Consider the following 23,226-nt stretch of genomic DNA (forward strand, 5'->3'; position numbering starts at 1 on the left):
CCTACTGAACAAAGATAAGAACAGTACTTTCTTAGTAAAATTGTGTGAAATATAGAAATATATGTGCATAAAGCATTGTGAGTTCTCGGTATGTAAGTAGCTCTCAACAAACGACAATATCATTAACATTATCTTACGCAGCAAGCCAACATTCCCATAATTTAATTTTTTAAAATTTTTCTCATAATCTATTTATTGAAAAAAATGTAAACTTTCACAGAGAGGAAAGTAATTTAATAGAAAACATTGGATTTAGACGTCGCATGCCTCACCTCCTTTAAGAAACAGCAGACTCACAGGCATGACTTTCTATTGTTCTGTGTCCCCTGGAATGCCTAACACAGTGCCCAACAGAGTTGTGCAACAAAATAGGAAGCATATGGTAGAGATGTTATCATGACAGTCATCTGCCCAACACAGCGTGAGTACGTTAGGTCAGATTCCTCCACCAGCCAAACTACCGTGTGCCGAAACTCAAATGGCTTCTGCCGCTACGTATCCCAACCCCTCAACTGGCATGTGATGATTCTCAAAAAGTTTTCTACTGTCACAGTATTTTGTGGACTGTTTCCAATTATTTTCTCCATTCAGCTTGAAAAAAGATAAAATTCAAATGAAGAGCATAGCATTTTCCTTTCTGACCTTGCTTGACAGAGACATCTTCCTACTGTGGATCTGCAAGACTCTGGTGGCCCAGATCTCCCTGGACGTTGCTGCTCCTCAGAGCACTTTATCGCCAATGTAGGCGTGTACAACCGAGAGTGAAGGTAAGTCATACGCTGCTGTGGCTCTGTTTTTTTCCTTTCCCTTTAGTAAGCATTCAGCTTCCTTCCATGTAAGGGCAAATGTATGACCACACTTAAAACTGACATGGCAAGTCCGGAGAACAAATCACACTGCTTTGACCTTACTTCTAAGTGATTCTCCTTCACTTACCAGAATAGCTCATTTTACAGCACAGATTCCCACTCTTTCTAATTCCAGAGTTCATCTACGCACGTAGTGAGTCATATCAGGGTGTGAACTGAAGAGATAAAGAGGTGAGGAGAAGGCAGAGAGGCCATGATACTATTAGACGTCAAAAAGTGCCATATAACTCTGGAATAATAAAACATTGTATAGCTCTCGTGAAGGCATTTCAGGAACACTTTTCAAAAGGAAATTATTAAAAAGCTTTTGAACAATGTGAGCTGGATTCAAAATACATTTTGGAGAAAACCTTTCGTTTAGCAGTAAAAGATTTAGGGAGTTAAAACTGATTACATTATTTCAACTATGTTGTACATTCAATCCCCCCAATTTTTAAATGATTGCTACTAACTTGGGCTCAGGAAGTTTTGACAGCTGAGTGAGTTCCAAGGCTTCTGATTCTTAACTGTTCAACGTGGAATTACAAAGATAACCAACAAAGCATGTTAACAGAAGTAGGAGAGTCAAATGACCAATCACTAGAATTTGTAAGGAATACACCAAAATTTACAGGCCAGTACTGAGGAATTAAAATGTAACGTCAGAGCCTGCTGATCTCGTAACTTTCAAAAACAAGCTAAATTATGTAATATAAACAGCAATGAGTTTGCCACTGAAACCAGCCTGTCTATCTTCCATGCAGGGCACGCAGGACATGACTCATGGGGTGAGGGTGCAGGGAAGCCTCTGGGAAGCTCAGTGGCGATTGTCCTCAAAGGCCAAGAGGGACGACTGCAGGTGCTCCAAGGAACGGGGCTCCCTAGATTTACTTAAGGCATTTGTCACTGAATATTGTATCGGCAGGAGACCATACTTACAATGGACACAGCAAGTCTGGAGAACAAGTCACATCGCCCTGACCTTCAGAGATCTCTGAAAATGGCAGGGAGGGCGCAGTTCTAAGGTAAACAGTAAGCTAGTGCTGACGGACTGGCAAAATAACATTGACAATTGACAGTCAGAGATGTGAAAAACGCTCACAGGCTGTCACAGATAATCGTGGTCTGGAGAGACGTCATCAGGATGGGGACACGGAATGTCCCCGACTTCAGTCTGCCTCACAAGAAGACCAGCGAGCAACCATTCACAGAGACGTCACCTCTGGGAAGCCTGGAGCTCAGGTGAGGCTGACGCTTTCCCCTGGACGGAAGAGACCACGAGAGCCATGTCACGGCCGAGAGAAGGGGCTGCTCTCTGACGGTGGCCCTGCCCCTCCCCAGACCAGCCCAGTCCACACAGAAGAGAACCCCTGGGTCTGTGGTGCCCCCAGTGGGAAGGAGAAAGCCCACATCCTCACCAACACGGCTTTTTTGATAGCTGCCACCCTGACAGGTCTGAAGTGACACTTCGTTGTGGCTTTGATTTGCATTTCCTTGATAATCATCGACGTTGAACGCCTTTGCATATGCCCTTTGGCCACCTGCCTGTCTTCTTTGGAGAAATGTCTACTCAGATCCTCTGCCCATTTTTTAATCAGGTTCTTTGTTCTGCTGTTGGTGTTGAGTTAGATGAGTTCTTCATATATTTGGATTTTAACCCATGCTCATCATGGCATTATTTACAATTGCCAGGATATGAGAGCAACCTCAGTGTCCATAAACAGATGAATGGATAATAAGGATGTGATACACACGCGCGTGCATGCAAACACACACACACACACAGAATATTACTATGCCATAAAAAATGAAATTTTGCCATTTTTGACAGCATGGATGGACCTTGAGAGTATTATGCAAAGTGAAATAAGTCAGACAAAGAAAGATAAATACCATATGATTTCATTCCTATGTGAAATACAAGCAACTAATAAAAACAAAATAAATAAACAAATCAAACCCAACAAAAACACATAGATACAGAGAATAGAGTAGTGGTAACCAGAGGGGAAGGGGCAGGGAAGGGGGGAAAATTGGGAAAGGGGATCAACTGTATGGTGATGTGTGGAAAAATTGAGCACATTGTAGGGGATACAGACGTAGACATGTGATGCTGTGCACATGAAATTTGTGTTATAAATCAGCGTTACTTCAATGACAAGGAACGGAGAGCCCGAGGTGGACTCCTGCCCTCTCAGCGCGTGTGCTGTGGGCTGCCTCCCGGGAAGCACACCTGGTCTCACCCCATGGGGAGGGCGGGGGAGGCTCCGCGGGGCGTGACTGCTGGAGGTCAGACTGCGACAGGGATGTGGGGTGGGGGTTTCAGCAACCAAGCTTGATCTCCGCAGACCGAGTTCCTACTCAGGGTGGCGCCCAAGTGGAAATCTCAGCAGTGAGTTTGCCCACCTGCAGAGGCAGGTGCTGGCTCTTCTGACCAGGGGCCTTCGTGTCCAGTTCTGCCTCATTTTAGACTTCAAACGGAAGTCTTCTGGCCTGGGAGCCTGGCCTGCCGGCCTGCCCGGCAGGGAAGCTCCCTCACAGCCCTGCCCCCGGCTGCCTGAGTCCCCGGCCGCACGCGACCGGGAAGCGTGGCCCCGCGCCCGGCAGCCGCACTGCCCGGCGGCGGTCGGGCCGGGAGCCCGGTCAGGGGCTCTGCCCTGAGCGACAGTGGCCTATCTCGCCGGGCAACTTGGTTCTCAGCGAGACCCCAGACAAGGAGCCTGTTGTGCCGCCTTGCCCGGGAAGGAAAGCTACCCCATGGCCCTGCCCGTGCAGAGGGCCTCCCCCAGCCCCACCTGATGGGGACCCGGCCAGAGCACCGGGAGAGCCCCTGGGGGACCGGCCCACCGGGGGCTCCGCCCATCGGCAGAGGCAGGCCGGTCGCCCTGTCTGGCCGGCGGACTTGGGGTATGATGCTGCCGGATTCGACATTCCTGCACGGGAAGACTTGCCAGTCTCGGAGCACGTTCTGTGGCCCTGCTCAGGCAAGGGAGCGAACTTGCAGCCCTGCCCGTAAACAGGAAAGCTAATCGGAGCCCTCGGGAAGCTGCACAGCACATCCGGCAGCCTGGCGTGCGCGGCACGTGGGCTTGGAGCCAGTCAGAGTTGCTACCCGTTTGCACAGCAAAGCCGGTGGTCCCGTCCGGCCCTGGAGCTCAGCCTGCAGTTCTGCCAGATTCAGATGCCTGAACACTGAGCCCCGCGGGTCCTGGACCCGCTCTGCCACCCCGCCAGGCAGCAAGGCTACCTCCTGGCCCCACCTGCTCTTACATACAGTACCCTGCCCAGCCACTTAGGAAGACTTCTCAGAAAATCTGGGCGATGGTAGACCACATCCTACAGTGCACTTGGGCAAGAGCCCAAGCCAGCAGTTCTCAGTCGGTCGTAACACCCCGTCCCCCACTCAGATCTCAGAGCTTGAGCAGTGGCACTGCCCAAAATACACCCTGAGAGCAACGCCACCTTCCCAAGGAGCCCACCAGCTGATCCATCTGGAGCCACAAGCTGAGCTGAGGGCAAAGTATTCTCCACCAAAGCCAGCTCACAAAGCCTGGGAGCAAACCTATGAAGTCTAGAGGAGACTGCCTGCTCCAATGCGCAGATATCAGGGTGCCGGGTCAAGGAGCACAAACACACGTGGTTACCATGATGCCACCAAAGGAGACTAAAAAAGTGCCAACAGCTGACCCTAAAGAAATATGAATTAATAAACTGGCTGACAAGTAACTCAGAACAATATTTTTAAAGAAGTTTAGTGAACCATAGGCGGACACAGACAACTGAATTTAGGAAAACAAAGCATGAACAATACAAGAAGTTCAAAGAAAGAGAAGCCATCAAAATAAAATAAGAACAGATCTTACACCTGTAGAATGCAACGACTGTCCTGAATAATTCAATAGGAAGCTTCGACATTGGGCTCAAACAAAAGAATAAATGAGCTAGAAGACAGGCTATTGGAAATTATCCAGAGACTCACAGAGGAAAAAAAAGTCTATGAGATTTATGGGACAGCATAATATATATAATTTATTACATAAAATTATATTAAAACATATAATTAAAATTTAAGAAGGAAAAGATAAAGACAAAGGGACATAGAATATATTTAAAACAATAATGCTAGAAACATTTCCAAACCTAGAGAGAAAAATGAACCTCCAGATTCATGAAGCCCAAAGAACCCCCAATAGATTGTTGAACCCAAAAAGACTAGACCAAGATGTATTATAATTAAAATGTCAAAAGACAAAGAGAAAAGTTTGAAAGTAGCATGGGACAAGAGACATAAGGCAGATTTTTCAATAGAAATTTTTCAGGCCAGTAGAGAATGGGATGATAAGTTCAAAATACTGAAAGAATAAAACTCAACCAAGAATTCTATACCTAGAGAGCTGTCCTTCAGAAATAAAAGTGAGAGAAAGATTCTCCAAACAAACCAAAGCTGAGGGAGTTCTTCACCACTAGACCTGTCTTATAAGAAATGCTCAATTGAGTTTTTTTAAGCAGAAATAAAAGGACACTAATAGACTTCATAAAAACATATGAATGTAGGTGTAAAACTCACTGTTAAGAGTAAATATATAGTGAAAATCAGATTCCATTATATTGTAATGGTGATGTGCAACTCACAACTCTAGTTTAAAAGTTAAAAAAAACATATTCCAAAGTAACCATAACTAATTTGTTATTAGATACACAATATACAAATATGTTAATTGTAACACCAACAACCTAAAATATAAAAATATGTAGGTTATAACGTCAACAACCTAAAATACAAAGTCGGAAATAAAGCTTATGAATGCTATCAAAGTTAAACGTATTTTTAACAATCTGCTTTAAGCTGATAACAGATATCTTTCATGACAGCCAGGAATGAAAAACTTGTAGTAGCTACACAAAGATGATGACAAAGGATCTAACCATACCTCTACAAGAAGTCCTCAGATCCCAAAAGAAGACAGTAAGAAAGTGCAAGGAACCAGAGATTATAAAACAGTCCGAACATTAACAACAAGGCAATAGTAAGTTATTTTCTATCAATAATTACTCTAATGTAAGTGGATTAAATTCTCCAATGAAAAGACTAATAGTTGGATGGATATGAAAGCAAAATCCAATGACATGCTGCCTACAAGAGGCTCACTTTAGCTTTAAGAACACACATAGCTGAGTAAAGGGGTGGGAAAAGGTGTGAAGCAAATGGCAACCAAAACAAAGTGGGGGTAGCCAGCCGTAGACAACACAGGCTTTAAAAATGGTCAAAAGTGACAAAGACAACAATTATATAATAAAGGGACAGTCTGCTGAGAAGACACGACAACTGTCAGTGTTTATGCACCACACATTGGAGCACTTTTATACATAAATCAAACACAAATAGAACCAAGAGGAAAGCTACACAGAAATGCCATCACAGTCAGGGGCTTCAATACTGAACTCCCAACACGGAGGGATCATCCAGAGTTTCGAATAAGAAAACCACCGACGTGAGCAACATTTCAGACAAAATTAGCAGAAGGAAGGGAATAAGATTAAAGTAGAAACAAATGAAATAAAGAACAGAAAAATAGAAAAAAATATAAAACTAAGAGTTGGTTCTTTTAAAAGATAGAATTGGCAAACATTTAGCTAGACTAATTTAAAAAAGACACAAGTCAATTAAATTTTACTTTTAAAAAGAATTTTTTTTTAAATGGAGGTACTGGGGATTGAACCCAGGACCCTGTGCATGCTAAGCACGCGCTCCCACTGAGCTAGTGCCTGTCCTCCAGAGCAATCAAGTTTTAAATTAAAGAGGAGACACTACAATTGATACCATAGGAATATAAATAATCGTAAGAGACTATTATGAAAAGCTACACGGCAACAAACTGAACAACCGAGATGAAATGGGTCCATTTTTAGAAACATGCAACATATAAAGAGAGAATCCCGAAGAAATAGAAAACTTGAACAATTACGAGTAAAGAGATTGAATCAGTAATTAATAACCGCCCAATATAGAGAATCCCAGGACGAGACGGCTTCCCTGGTGAATTCTACCAAACATTTACAGAATTCATACCAATCCTTGTCAAACTCATTCAGAAACTCAAAGCGGAGTCAACACCCCTAAACTCATTTCACAGGGCCTCATTGCCCTAATGCCGTGGCCAGATATGGACACTACAGAAAAAGGAAGCTGCAAGCCCATATCCTTGATGAATGTGGATGTAAAATGCTTCGATGCCAGCAGACCGAATTCAGCAGCACAGCAAGAGAACCGTACACCGTGCTTGAATAGAATTTATCTGTGGGGTGCAAGAATGTTTCAACATATGCAAATTAATAAATGTGATAAATCACATTAACAGAATAAAAATACAATTGATACGGTCATCTCAGTAGATGCAGAAAGAAGTGTTTAACAAAACTGAGTATCTATTTATGATAATAACGCTCAACAAATTAGGTATAGAAGGAAAGGGTCTCAGTATAGTAAAGCCCTAAGTGACCAGCCCGCAGCTAACGTCACACTCAGTAATGGGAGACTGAAAGCTTCTCTTCCGTCAGGAACAGGACAAGGGCGCCCAGTCTTGCCACTCCTATTCAACACGGTGTTGTGCTTTGTGCTGCCCTCAGACTATCCACAGTAATGGTATTGGCTAGAAATGCCAGGGTCACTCACCTGTGCCCACAGTGAGGCTCCACACCCATGTCCCCTTTCAGAGCCAATGTTGTGTCTTGGGCTGGCCCTTGTGGTTCTGGTTATGGCTGCAACAAGCATCAGGGAAATTTAAAATGAGACCAGGATTACTACTTATGACTCCTGGAGGGTACGTGACACACCCAGGGCCACAGAGCCTGGTCACAAGTAGACACAGAACAGACTCGAGTTCTGCTCTCATTGGTATTGAGGGTGGGGGGCCTAGGGTTTCACACGTTCACTCTTTCTTGGTGAATTTAAAATGTAGGAGTGGGAATTAAAGCACAGGAAGGAAAAAACTGGCTAAACACTCAGTTATCCAAGTCAATAAGAGATCTGTGGGGAAAAAAAGGAAACTTCAGAGGTGGGGTGGCCTGGATCTTTGATCCAGTCATGTGGCTGGCAATGTGCTTCTTCCAGAGAGCTGTCCTTGAGTGAGTACCTCAGCCAGTCAAAAGCTTAATGTCAGGCGTTTGCATTATAATAAAAAAAACCAACTGTCTGGTGCTTACACAAAGTACTGGAAGCCATAGTCTGAGCAGTCAGGCAGCAATGACAACAAAAGAGTAACAGTCATCAGAACTAGAAGTAAAATTGTCTCTATTTGCAAGGACATGATTTTTCTAAAGATTCTACCCAAAACTATTACATCAAATCAACAAATTCAGTAAAGTTGCAGGATACAAAATTTGACATTGCAAATGTCAGTGGCATTTTATACACTAACAATGAATTATCCGAAAAACAGGATCTGAAATATCTGGAAAAGATCTAATTTACAATAGCATCAAAATAATAAAATAATTTGAAATAAATAAAACTAAAGAGTTAAAAATATGTGCACTGGAAACTGTAAGATATTGATGAAAGAAACTGGAGATGACACAAATCCACGGAAAGCTATCTCATGTTTACAGATTGTTGAAATGGCCACACCACCCAAAGCTATCTGCAGATCCAGTGCAGTCCCTGTCAAGATTCTCACCCATGCCATGTCTTACATAAATAGAAAAAAAAATCCTGAAGTTCTTATGGAAACAAAGAGGCCCCCAGTTAGCCAAAGCTGTCCTGAGAAAGAAGAGCAAAGTTGGAGGCATGACACTTCCTGATTTCAAGCTATATTATAAAAGCATAGTAATCAAAACAGTATGGTACTGGCTTGAAAGACACAGAGACCAATGGAACAGAATATGGAGACCAGAATTAAACCCATGTGTATACTAATATTTGACAAGGGAGCCAAGAGTTATCAGTGAAGAAAAGGGAGGTCTCTTCAAGAGATGGTGAGGAAAACTGGATATTCACATGCAAACGAATGAAACTAGATAAGTAGCTTCCACCACTCACGAAAATTAAATCAAATTGATGAAAGACTTACATATAAAACCTGAAACCATAAAACTCCTAGAAGAAAACCTTGACATGTGTCTTGGGAATGATTTTTTGGATACGACACTTAAAGCGCGAGCAACCAGATTAAGAAAACAAGCAAATGGGACGACATCAAACTAAAAAGCTTCTGCACAGCAAATGAAACCATCAACAAAAGGGAAAAAAAAAACAAAAACATACCAAATGGGAGAAAATATTTGCAAACCAGGCATGAACCCTGACAAGGGGTTAATAGTGAAAAAAATAATTTGCTCACTGGTTTTCAAGGAGGAAAAGCATCAGAATATTACTGCATAATAAGATTAATCTGAGAGATGAGAAATTAAGAATGCTGCAGAGGCTATACTTTTAGACAGTGTTCCCTGGTAAGATGAGGGGGCACTGGGGCATTGGAGGGGAGACAGTGTGGTATCTGACCCAAGAGAAACTGGTGATTAGGAGGAACTGAAGGCGTCTGTAGCAGGTGAGGAAGCCACTCTATGAAATCAGAAAAGCTTCACTTCCTACATGCTGAGATACAATTGGAGCTATTTTCAACCGCAGTGACTTTCACCCAACTGCATAGATAGGTACTTTTTCTACCCTAACTTTAAGGTTATAATTAGTATTAACTGAGAAATGCAGAATCTTCTGGAAGTAAATGAGGTAGAAAGAGATGTGCACTGAAGGATGAGAGGGAGGCAGCAATATTTTAGAAGGAAAATGAAAGCTTGCTTATATGCCTTTCTGTTAAAATGTGGGGAATGAATAACTCAGGCTTGCGTTTAATCTGTCTTAAAGTTGTCGTCTTCTGCCAGCATTCTAGAGAGCCTGATGGTAAGCATGACTCTGTTCAGTTGAAAACATAAGTAGAAATGAAATTCAGTGGTTCCCAGAAAGGGCACACTGAGCTGGAACTAGGGAACGAGGGAAATGAGAGAAGAATTTTAAGAGTTCCAGAGCCATAGATCAACCTGTAAGAAGTCTCTGGAATCCTTAGCTGTATTATTATTTTCAGCAAAAACATAGAAAAAATAACAATTGAATCAAATTATATTTGCAATGTTAGTTATAATTCTTGAAGAGACATATGAAGTTGTTATAGGCCAGTCCTCTAAGGTATATATATAACAATTATTTTCACAATTTGTTTTGTTATCTTCAAAGCTTATTAGTGAACAATAATGAAAATAGGAGTAGATTTCATTTAGGTTTTTTTTTTTTTTTTTTTTACTTGGGGAGGTAATTAGGTTCATTTATTTTTAGAGGAGGTACTGGGGACTGAACCCAGGACTTCGTGCATGCTAAGCATGCACTCTACCGCTCAGCTATACCCTCCCCCTCATTCATTTAGTTTTGATGTAAATTAATTGTTTTCCCAGAAATAAAATGCTGTTTTAAAAATTTAATGCAAAAATCTTATTCCAGACTATATAAAGAACTCTAGCAAGTCAATAATAAAATGTCAATAATAATAGAAAAAACCTCTAGCATGTCAATAACAGTAAAACTAAATTTGAATTTTGTCATTTATAAAAAACAGGCAAAGGGTTTGGCAGGCAGACATTTTACCAGTGTATAAAAGGGCGACATACACAAACAGACGCTCAGCGTCTTCACTCTTCAGGAAGATGCAGATGAAAACTACAGTGAGATGGACGTCACGCCCACTAGGACGACTGCAGGAATACGTTCATTGTCATCACAAGGATACTCAGTACCAAGTGTCGGCAAGGATATAGACAAACTGAAACCCTTGTACTTTCCTAATGAAAATGTAAAATGATAGAGTCACTTTGGAAATCAATTTGGCAGTTTCTTAAGAAGAATAAACTCACCACACAAACCAGTGATTCCATTTCAGGATATCTACCATGTGAAATGAAAACACATCTTCATCAAGACTTGTAAGCAAATGTTCTCAGTAACATTATTCACAGAAACCACAAACCGGAGACAATCCAAATGGCCAACAGCTTGTGAACTGATCCACAGAATGTGTTCTCCATACAATGGAATACTAATTAGCAATAGAAAAGAACAAAATGCTAATACATGTCACACTGTGGATAAACCTCAAAAGCATTATTATAAATAAAAGAAGCCAGGCAGGTTACAGGATTGTATTTATATGAAATGACCAGAAAAGACCAATCTACTGAGTCAAAAATCAGATCAATGATTGCCCAGGGCCAGGCACAGGAGCAGAGATTGACTGCAGATGTGCAAGAGGGAAATTTCTAGGCTGAAAGAAATATTCTGCAACTGAATGGCAGGATGGTTGCACGACTCTATCAATGTAATAAAAAATCATTGACTTATGTACTTAGATGGAATTTGCTGCAAGTAAATTATCGCTCAATGAAGCTTAAAAATCAATACTCAGAGGTAGGGAATAGTGTGCTAAAAATTAATGTACAAAATGAAGTTCCAGAATCATTTTGTAAAAAGAAATATAAAGGATAGAACTCATGTTATAAATCATCCCATGAAAATATATCATGTAACTACAGTACAGACTCTCTTCTGTACCCAACATGAAGGCTTTTAGCCTTGAATGTTTGAAAATTCTGCCCTTCTACAACCAAGCAGTATTTATCTTTTAGGTGAGTAAATCATAGTTGAGAAGGAAAGTGGAATTAATTATTTCCTCACATGCCATTTCATTTCAAAACACACACGACAGCAAGGGTTGCAAGTTCATCATAAGTAAGTTTCACCTTATTTGAGTCAACGTAAATCAACAAAATACAACACCGATACTCCATTTAAACATATTCAACCACTTCCTCTACACTGAATGTTACTGATTAAAAAAAGGGATTTCGATTTTAGAGATCTGCTTAAACTGCTCATTTAGGGGTTTGAAAGAGGATCTCCTTAATCAGGACTTGGTCTCTCACTGAAGGAGGGAGCTCATATGTCTTCAAACTGCCTTCTCTGCTTTGAGTGTTTTCTTATGTTCCTTCATCATTTCCTTTAATTTCAAGATATTTTACAGTTTCCTTTTGGGTTGAAAGTATATGTTAAGCTACCGTTCCTACACTGGCTGTATAATATGTATATGAGCATCGTGTTGTGTTTGGAAGAAACACGTGTGGTGCTGCACAGTCTCTCAGGTAGAGATGCCTTCACTGCTGACATGATGCTGCAGACAATCTCCTGACAAATGTTAACTGCAGACTCTCTGCTTCCCCGATAATGAGCTCATCACCCATCAGAAGACAAGTGTCCCTTAAACCTAGTAAGTAGGTGCTGCACTAATAGAGGACGATGAATAATTCTTTAGTGTATAAAGCGTGAGTATATGCATTTTTTCCCCTAGTTTTAATTTAATAGAATACATTTCACATTGCTTACTCCATTGCTGGTTAGAAGTGCATTAGGTAAATGACACTCTAATGTGCAACCCTATATTTCAATTTCTGGGTGTCTGAACAAAACTGTCTATTCATATATACACACACGCATGCACACACACATATACATACACTCGATCAAGTAAAGTCAGATTTTGCAGAGACCTCTCCATTAAATATTACCCGAGGAAGCTCTTAGAGAAGGCTTCTAACCATGGCCAAGGTCACTACTGTAAGGTAATCACCATGAGTAAATTTGTTAACAAAAAAGTGTGAGGCACCATGAACTGTCCAAACGTCTCTGCTCGCATGAGTAGTGTGGTGAAGTGTCCTAGGTGAGTTCTTTTCTTGCCAGATCTGGAAGTTTTAGATATAAAGATAGAATGAAGAAATTGTTGCTGTGTTAAATACATATTATTAACTGAATGTCAGCAGTGCAAATTTCAGTAATTGGTTCATTACACTTAATTAATTGCCCGATTTTTCTCTGAAAGTTTTAAAATATATCACTTAACCCTAATAATTAACCTATGTATTTTTTTTTGTAAGTTTAAAATTGTGAGAGAGGACGTTTGGTTTGGGTGAGATGGCACACAGACTCCTCTGTCGCTGCTCTTCCTTGCTGAGGACAACTATAAACCCTGCAGCCGGTACAAGAGGAAGAAATGCCTAAGAAAAGCAAGGGGAACCTGGAGGTGGAGAGAGGGAGGCGACCTCGTTAAGGGCCCCAGGACGGGTGTCCGTGGCCCCTCACCCAAGGTAAAGTGGCTCAGTCTCGGCATTTAGTGGCCGCCCACTTAGCAGGAGCAGGTGGCCCAGGTGTGCTCCTTCCCTGTGGCTGGATAGGACACTGCTGACACCACTGAGAAGCTGAGCGCACCTGCCGGGGATCTCTTTGGAGCCTCACTGCCCGTGAGCGGTCAGGTGAAGGGCTTTCCTTCCCTGCTGGGGCCGAGACTCCCTACTGAATAACTCAGCCTCAGAAAGGAGATCTCGCCATTTGCCACGATGGATGGACCTGGAGGATGTTATGCTAAGGGAAATCAGACAGAGAAAGAGAAATCCTGTATGATCTCACTTATATGTGGAATCAAAAAACCAAAACAAATCAAACAACCCAAACTCATGAATACAGAGAATAGATTGGTGGTTGCCAAAATCAGACGGTAGGGGATGGGCAAAATGGGTGAAGGTGGTCAAAGGGTATCAACTTCCAGTCAGAAGGTAAATAAGTCCTGGAGATGTAATGCACAACATTGTGACTGTAACAATAATGTAGTTGTTTATTTGAAATGTTAGCAACTTACAAATAAATACAGTATCGTTAAAGAGTAGGTATTGAAAGTTCTCATCACAAGAAAAAAATGTGTAACTACGTGGTGACATGTATTAACTAGACTTACTGTGATGATCATTTGTAATGTATACAAATAGCAAATCATGATGTATACCTGAAACTAATATAATGTTATATTATGATTATATCTCATTTTTTTTATATAAAAGGAGGAGCCACTATATTCATAGCAGCTGAAGTAGACCTCAATCCTTGAGGAATGTCTATGATCTTAAATGTACACGACCCAAACAACAGAGCCTAAAAATACCTGACTCAAAACTGACTCAACTGAAAGGAGACACAGACAAACCTGCCACTCTCACTGGGGGCTCCAATACCCTCTTGTCAGCAACTTTTAGAATCATTACACAGAAAATCTGTGAAGATACAGAAGATAAGAACAGAACCAGCAAGCAAGGCCACCTCACCGACACATGTAACCCACTTCACCAAGAAAGGCAGAACACACGTTACTTTTAAGTGCTCTTGGAACATTCACCAAGAGAGAAACTGTCTTGCGTCATAAAACAAACCTCAACAAATTTAAAGTAACTGGAATTATATGGTATGTTTTTGACTCTAATGAAATCAAACTAGAAATCCATAACAGATGGAGAACAGGTGCATTTCTAAATATTGGAGATTAAGCAACAGACTTCGACAATTCAAGGGTGAAAAATGGAAATCTGAAAGGAAATGAGGAGACATAAAATGAGATGAAAGTAAAAATAAAGCATATCAAAATATGTGGAATGCAGCTTAAGCAGCGATGAGGGTATATCTGTTGAATGAAAAGCTTACATTCAAAAAGACAAAAGATTTCAAATCAATAATCAAAGTTCCTATCTTGAGAAACTAGGGGGAAAAAAAGATAAAAATAAACCCAAAGTGAGAAGAAAATACAGATATGCAAATAAATCAATGTTACAGAGCAAAATCATTAAATCAAAAAGTTGTTTGTTTGAAAAAAAATCAATAAAGACTGATAACAAATTTTAAGAAAATACATAAATTATCAATATTGGGAATGAGACAGGGGTCTCCACTACAGGCAGGTGGCCATTAAAAGGGTAGTAATTGAATACTGTCAACTTTACACTCATCAGTTTGAAAAATAAGAAGGAAAGGAACAATTCCTTGAAAACACAGACTACTAAAATTCAGCCAAGCTGGATATTGTGAATGGTTACAGGACTATAACCATTAAATAAATTAATAATCAAACAGCTCTTGAAAAAAGCACCTCCAGTCTCAGATGTTTTTTATCCTGGAGGAACCTATCAAACATTTAAAGAAGAACTAACACCGATTTTACACCAAAAACAAAAGGGGGAAGACACTTTCCAACACATTTTGTGAGGCGAATTATCACCCTAATGCCAAAACCTGATAAAGACATCACGTAGGAGAAGCAAGCCGCAGACCAGCGCGCTTCATGAGCACAGGTGGCAGATCCCCCAGTGAGGCATGAGCACGAATAAAACACGACAACACAAAAGGAAAAAACATACTGTTGTCAGTTGGCATATGTCCCAGGAATGCAAGGTCGGTTTTACAACTGGAAATCAGCTAACAGAATTAATGTTAACAGAATGGGGAAGAACATACAATCATCTCAAAAGATGCAGGAAAAGCATTTGACAAGATACAAAACACTTTATTGATTAAAAAAAATACCCAACAAACTAGAGATGGGAAGGAATTTTCTCAACATAAAATAGTACATCTATGAAGAAGCACAATGCATGTTACACAAGACGGAGAAGAGAATGAAGGTTTCCCTTCGCAGTTCAGGGACAGCATGATGGCCACACGTGCCACTTCTGTTCAACATTGTGCCAGGTTCTACCAGGGAAATCAGACACACAAAAGAAGTACCTGTTATCCAGACTGGAAAAGAAAAGGCAAACCCATCTCTCCCTGTAAAGACATTATCTTGTATGTGGGAAATTCTCAGGAATCTACAAAACAAAGTTCCAGAACTTAAACACAAGTAACAGCAGCGCACAATCTCTGCAGACACTTACCAGTTGTACTTCTGTCCACTGGCACTGAACGGTCTCGAAACAAAATTAAGGAAACAACTCCATATGCAATAGCATTAAACGCGTGAAATATTTAGGTATAAACTTAACAAAAGAAATGGAAGACCTGTAGACTGAAAACTACAAAATTTTGTTTGAAAACATTTTAAATGAGCTAAATGCAGGGAAAGACATCCTTTGTTCATTGGTCAGTTTAGTGTATCATCAGATTGTGTATGCTTTTAATGCACTCTGACTAAGCTTGGGGGCCAGGGAAGAACCCACATATTTGGTCTGAAGACACAACTGGACCCACTGTAAAAATAATTTTGGCTCGATGTTATTCACCATCTCTCTCAAAAAAACCCTACTCCAAATTTAAGCCGGTGAAGCCATGGCAGCGCTCCCAATGTTAGTGACCGCTGAGGCCCCACATCGAGGAATTTTGGAAAGCTCTGAGCATTCCCCTTGTCCAGGAAGCAGGTACTCAGGTACGTAACTAGAGTGCACTCTGGGGAAATTTGGGAAGAGCGTTTATCGTGCCTACTTGTGGTGGAATCGGAGGGGACGCCATCAGAAGAACTACTTTCTCTTGCAACCTATGTACTCTTAGTTTGAGGATTGATTCCATTCTAGAAACTGAGTGAAAAACGGTCATTTCCCTTTATGGTGCTGCTTTGCCGTCAGCCTTCCGCTCACAAACCATCCATGGGTTTTGGTTGCGCACGTCTGTGAAGACCCTGTTGTGCTGCTTCACTCCTGCTGACACCACCGTCTCAGCAGAACCCTCCAGGTCGGAGCAGCCTACGCGAGTTGCCACCCGTGCTGTACATTTTATCAGTGACGTCCACCTTGTCTTAGACGGTCATGTGACCCCACGTGGCCTCTTCTGTTTCTGGAAAGTACCTGTGCAAGGGATGCGAGGGAGCCCAGTTTCTCAGCATCCAGTTGCATCACCTCACCTACACTCCAGCCGGCGGAGAACAGCCATCATTGAACTTAATCAAGCCTGCAACACACTCTTCAGTGCCTGCACGCACAGGTCAGCAAACATGTAAAGAGCATAGAGTGCGTATTTTAGGGATTGCAGGTCACATACAGTCATTTTTCTTTGCTTATTTTCACAATCCTTTACAAATATAGGAAAAGAATTTGCTCACAGACATACAAAAAGAGGCCACCTTCTGGATTTGGTTCAAGGACACAGTTTGCCGACCTCTGCCCTAATGAGATGAGCGTATCCTCGAGAGAAAACGTTAGGGGATGGATTTTCCGGTCTCATATTAAACAGCCCTTCTGACATCCACACCACCCTCCTGATTTCTTCAACTCGCCAAGTAAACTCCAGCATTCCCACCTCATTTACACAGGCATCACTGGTTCCCAATTTTAAGGCATTATCACAGGGGTACAACAGGGCAGACTGGGCATTAAGTCCTCAGTGATGACAGCTCGTGCCCCTGCTAATAAAGCATCCTTGTGTTACACTCCACACTGTCCCTCACCCTCAGGGAAGGCTCTCACCTGTGCTTGCCTTTTCCTGCTGGTATTCATTATCCTGGTCCTTCAGTAGTTTTATTTCACTGGGCAAACTACTTCCTTGGGTCAGGGGCCGTATTTCCTTTCCAGGGACAAGCCTATTCTTTTCTTGGCTTGGCACAAGAGGAAGAGGAGAGATCTGGGGAGAGTTAACAGTCAAGGGGAACCCACGTCCTCTAGTAAAGGGCCTTTTATAGCACGAAGCACTCAAGGAAATCTGAATGTTCAAGGTTATCAGCACATCTATCCAAATATTCCCATCCCATCCCTCAATGGACCACTCTTCTGTTTGCACATTCAATTATGGTTTTAGGCGATGTTAACACGGTTAATTCTCAATTGCAGTGAAATGTTGCGTAAAGTTTTTTAAGAAGACTGTACATTCAATTTCCTTTGCTGGGTTAACCTCGTTTTCAATGAAATCCGGGGCCTGATTTTCAGCAGAGTCCGCCCTTCAGCTACAGAAGATGGTGACTTCTCCAAGTGCTTCTGTGGGGCTTTGTGACTTTCACAGCATGGGCTGATCGAAGAGCTGGGTGACCCGAGTCTGCTGTTTCCTTGCCTTAAGGCTTCCGAGGCACTTAACAAAGCCAGCTATCTTCATGATCTTTATAATTCCAATTATAAAAATACTTTGATTTCTAGAGCTGCTGAAGAGCTGACTCTATTTTCACCTCTATTTCATCACAATCCACTTCAGATGATCATTTTAATGTGTGTGGTGCTGTAACATTCTGGGGCTCACCAATATGACTTAGGACTAACGGTGGGGTCTTTGCTGCCTTTGTGTGGATGAGTGATTCTTCTTTTAAAAAAATTTAAAATTTAAAAAATAGTCTTAATTTTTATTTTTTAGGGAGGAGGTAATTAGATTTATTAATTTTTTTTAAATGGAGGCACTGGGGATTGAAGCCAGGACCTGGTGTGTGCTAAGCACGTGCTCTACCACTGAGCTGTACCCTCCCCTCCCCAGTTCATTTCCATAATGCCATCCGGAGGTTCAGTCTTCCAGGACCACTTCCAGTACCAAGTATTTTAAACTGTATCCTTCAAAAAGCAGAGCTAAAGACATGAATGTAGATGCAGCTGAGTTTTTCAAGAAACAGAGGGGAGAGACTGGGGAGCAAGAGATGAGCCAGTGAAGAAGGAAACATTGTTGAGTCGCTGCATCAGGCAGAAAGAACTCAGCTACACCAAGCCACGTTAAGGAGCAGAATGAGCGCCCAAGATGCGCCTGTCTGATGCACAGAAGGTGGGGGCACCTGCCCACCCACTCGCGTGCCCTGACTGTGGGTGGTTACCACGGGGTTGTCAGCGTCTCGGGTGTGCGAGAACTGAGTGGCTCCAGCAGTTTAGAGAAGCCCCAGGAACAAAAAGCAGACACAGTGCTGTGCAGGCCGCGCTGCGGCCCGGAAGCCTCGCCTGGACGTCCGCTGCAATTACAGCTGGTGGGCGGGGAGGGCCGCCATCGAGGGAGGCAGGTGCTAACGTCCCGCCATTGCGCTCCTTGAATTAATACAAGTGGAAAACTACCGAGCGGACCAAGAATAAATTAAGGTCCCGCGCTGCCTCTGCGCTGGCCATCCTTCCCGCGGGGATCCAGGAGCAGTAAGGGCAGCTGGTCTCTGCGGTGTGGGGATCAAATCACAGGCTTATTCATTCATTTAAACGTCATGTGTTTTTTCTGAGTATCTGCTAATAACCTATATTGACTGATGAAGATTCCGGGATGAATTTTCAGACTTACTTTAAACTCTAACATATAGATATTAGGTATAATATAGTATATTATCTATCTATAATCTCCCTCATACGGGAAAATTATTCCTCTCTGGCACATTTTATAACGTGTCACATGAAACCACTCAGCATACATAACTGAAATTTCCCAGAGGCTGAAAATTCTGAGAAACGCAGTGAGTGGACAATAAACTTCCAAAAGGTCAATGAAATTCAAGAAAAAAGTTTCTTTAAAGGTAAAGCAGATAAAAGACCACATTTGCCCTCTGTTTTATGGATAATAGGATAAAGCTCAGTAATCTGAGTAACACTGACACATCTCTAAGACCACGAAAGGCCATTCCACCGGAGAAGGTAGTCGACAAGGTTTATACGGCTCGCAAAGGGCGAGTCTACATGCCTCCTTCCCGGGGCAGGTGAGCAAGAAAATACTGACAGTTACTGTTGTGTCTGCGGATTTTATTTCAGAAGAGTGTATAGTTCCTTCAGGGATTATGGCTTGGCCTTTCATTTAAGTATATATATATATTTGTAAATACACACACGTATATACACACACACCCCTGAAACAAGTTCCAATACATGTTTAGTACTACATTTACAAATCCACAGTTTTTTTCACTCAAATTAGCTATGCATCGTTCAGCAACTGCCATTTGTCTATTTAACTGTCAGTCTTTACTTCCTACTTCGTAAAGAGAAGGCATGATTGCCATTTTCACTAAGTCAGAAACAGTTACACTGTTTCTTACAGTAACAGTCATCAGTCTCATTTGCCGAAGCGGACAAATACAAGGTAATAGTGGATGTACCTGCTGAGAAAGTAATTTGAAATTTTGTCAGAGAGCCTTCAAAACAGACCATCTGTGGATTAAAAACAAAAGGATCTTTTATAAAAGAAAGGATGCTTCTGCAGAGAATGTGAAGGAGTCTAAATTCTTAATTCTGGGAGAGTGGCAAAGACTTAGCTCACAGGACCGCCCCACAAGCCTCACAGGTGGGACGGCACAGGGCTGGTATGGACACACTTTTTTCACATCCAAATAGGGTTTTTCTTGCTTGCAACTAAGCACAAAAATGTGTTCTATCTCATTAGTCATCAGGAAATACACACCAAATGCAGTGTGATCCTCGTACAACCTATGAGAACAGCTAAAACTTTCAATAGTGAAAATTCCAAGTGCTGCCAAAAATGTGGAAAAAGTGGAAGTCTCATCTAATGCTTGTGAGAATGAAAATTAGTACCACCTGCTTGGAAAGCTGACACAGCTACTAAACTCGGAGTATGTGTGTATCCAGTAACAACTGAATCCCAGAAGTACATTCACCTAAACTCACATATACGTGCTTCAGAATTTATATTTCAGACTGTTCCTAGGAGCAGTTTTGGAGAGTGACTAACTGGGACCACGCAAGTTTTCATCAATCGCTGAAGGAATATAAACACGTCAGTATTTGCCACCACCGAATAATGTATTGCAACTAAAATGAACAAACTACTACAGTAGCTAAAACATGGATAAGTCCCACAAATATAATGTTAAGTGAATGATGCAAAAGAATGCATTTTGCAAGCTTTCATTTATTTAAAGTTCAAAAACAAGCAAAATGTTACCGGCGTGTGGGGGAGGGGTGTGGAGTGGGGGAGGGACGTGGGGTGGGGGAGGGGAGGCACGAACTACTGGGTGTGAGACAGGCTGCGAGGATGTGTCGTACAACAAGGGCAACAGAGCCAACTATTTTGTAATAATAGTAAATGGAGTGCAACCTTTACAGTTTGCATAGAAATTTATAAAAATTAAAAAAAACCAAGCAAAATGGATTTATCACACGTTATTACAGTGGTTCTTTGGGGGAGGTGTCATGGAGTGGGAGGGAAATTAAGGCAGCATCTGGAGGGCTGGTAATACTTCACTTTCCGATCTGGGTTGTAATTACACCCAGGGACCACTTTGTAATCATTCACCAAGCTGCATGCTTCTTGTTTGCAGACTTTTCTGTTTGTATACTTCAAAAGAGGTTTATTATAAAAGCTCTCTCTTTCACTGAGCTAACATCTCCTGAACACACACTCCATCCAAAGACCTGCGCTCAACAGTAGGGAGAGGAGTCATGAGCCATACAGAAGCCAATTGTGTGCTTGACAACATGTATTCAGACTTGACTGTTTACTGGGAACCATTCTAGGCCCTGAACATACAAACACTCCTGTTCTGATTTCTCCTCTGAAAGAATTTTCAATTCTTGTGGAGGAGACACACACCAGACATCACAACATTTACGATGACAATGCATGCCACAGCGGAGAAGCACATGGTTCTGTGCAGTGCACACCGAGAGACCAGCCCACATCGGAGGGTCAGGGGAAGGTTTCTCCAAGAAAGGGAATTACAGTTCAGCTCTGAGCACAAAGGAGAACCAACCACCTGGAGAGGGAATGAGAACTGATGGACAGTAATGAGCCTGCCCACGTGCAGACTTTACAGAGGGCCATCCTGAGAACGATCCGTGTGCAGACAGAACGGACCGCCGGGCCCGGGAGAGGCCCAGAGAGCCTGGAGAACAGACTGAGCATTTCCTCCGTTTCCCCAGGGAGCGACGGAAGCCATGAGCCAGCGTGAGCCAGCAAGCAGAGTATTGAATTTACACTCAGATGACCACCTTCACTATAGACACGCTGATGTGGCAAGGGGTGGCAAGCACTTTTGGCAATGGGCAAGAGAATACATTTTCAGGCTTTCGTGGGCCACCAGGCCTCCATCACAACAACCTGACTCTGCTTTTGCAGTGGGAACGCAGCCAGAGCAAATCTGTAAATAAGCGGGTGTGGCTACAGCCCAGCTCCATGTTGCCTTGGGTAACAGGTGGCAGGGTTTGGATTGGAGGTAGGGAGTAGTTTGCCGAACTCTGGATTGGAGGAAGGGAGCAGGACCTGAGATATTTACTACGCTTATGTAGGGGTCTAGTTAAGACACAAAGGGAGCTGGGTCTTGGGTATTGGCGGGAAATACAACGCATATACTGGCTGTGTTTACCAGCACCCCCCACCCCCGCCCCAGGTCACGTAAGATGTCTCCCATTCTTATTTTACTCTCTGTGAAGGATCCCAAAGCCCTCTCCAAGCTTTGGAAAATTCTGCGGAACTTCCATTCACGGGGTTATTTTGGCTCTGGGGTCCTCCCGGTGCCCACTTATTTCCAGTGTGTGGGTCACCATGCCTTCCTGATCAACAAGGTCTTTTTGTTTCTAGAGTAACTCAAGTTCAAATCTTCCCATTCAGTATTTTTTCCATCATAATATCCGCTCGCAAACAATTTTTGAATGGGCAAACATCACTAAAACTTGTTTAAAAAAAGAAGTGGTTTATTACAGAAACTCAAATGACTAAGCATAATTTTCATCCACATTGTCCTCATCACAGTGTCAAAGCTCTCTTAGAGTTATTAATATATTAGCAAACCCTTAAAATAATTTTAATTAACTCTAATTGCAGGTACTATATAAACTTGGATTTTTCCAGGATCCAGCTAAACTTCAAAATTTCATTGTAGGCAAGAGATTAGTTTTAGTTCAATTTACTTCTCTATGCCTATTTTCTGGGTATTTTTCAAGAATTTTTATCTTTGTTTTATTGTTTTGTTCTGTTTATTTGTCTTTAAGTCAAGATTAAGAAAGCCACATGTTAAGCAGATACACAAAACTGTATATAAAATAAAGAAGGTCCTACTGCATAGAACAGAGAACTATATTCAGTATGTTGCAATAAATTTTAATGGAAAAGAATCTGAAAAAGTATAAACCTCTTAGAAGAAAACACAGGCAAAAGATTCTCTGACATAAATCTCAGGAATGTTCTCCTAGGGCAGTCTACCCAGGCAATAGAAATAAAAGTGAAAACAAACAAATGGGACCTAATTAAACGTATAAGCTTTTGCACAGCAAAAGAAACCATAAGCAAAACAACACAACAACCTATGGAATGGGAGAAAATATTTGCAAAAGATGAGACTGACAAGAGCTTAATTTCCAGAATATATAAGCAGCTCATACAACTTAATAAAAAACAAACAACCCAATCCAAAAATGGGCAGAAGAACTAAAACAATTCTCCAATGAAGACATACAAATGGCCAATAGGCACATGAAAAAATGCTCAATATCACTAATTATCAGCAAAATGCAAATCAAAACTACAATGAGGTATCACCTCACACCAGTCAGAATGGCCATCATTCAAAAGTCCATGAACAATAAATGCTGGAGAGGCTGTGGAGAAAAGGGAACCCTCCTACACTGCTTGTGGGAATGCAGTTTG

Source organism: Camelus ferus, chromosome 31 (genome assembly GCF_009834535.1).
Source record: "Camelus ferus isolate YT-003-E chromosome 31, BCGSAC_Cfer_1.0, whole genome shotgun sequence".
NCBI lineage: Eukaryota > Metazoa > Chordata > Mammalia > Artiodactyla > Camelidae > Camelus > Camelus ferus.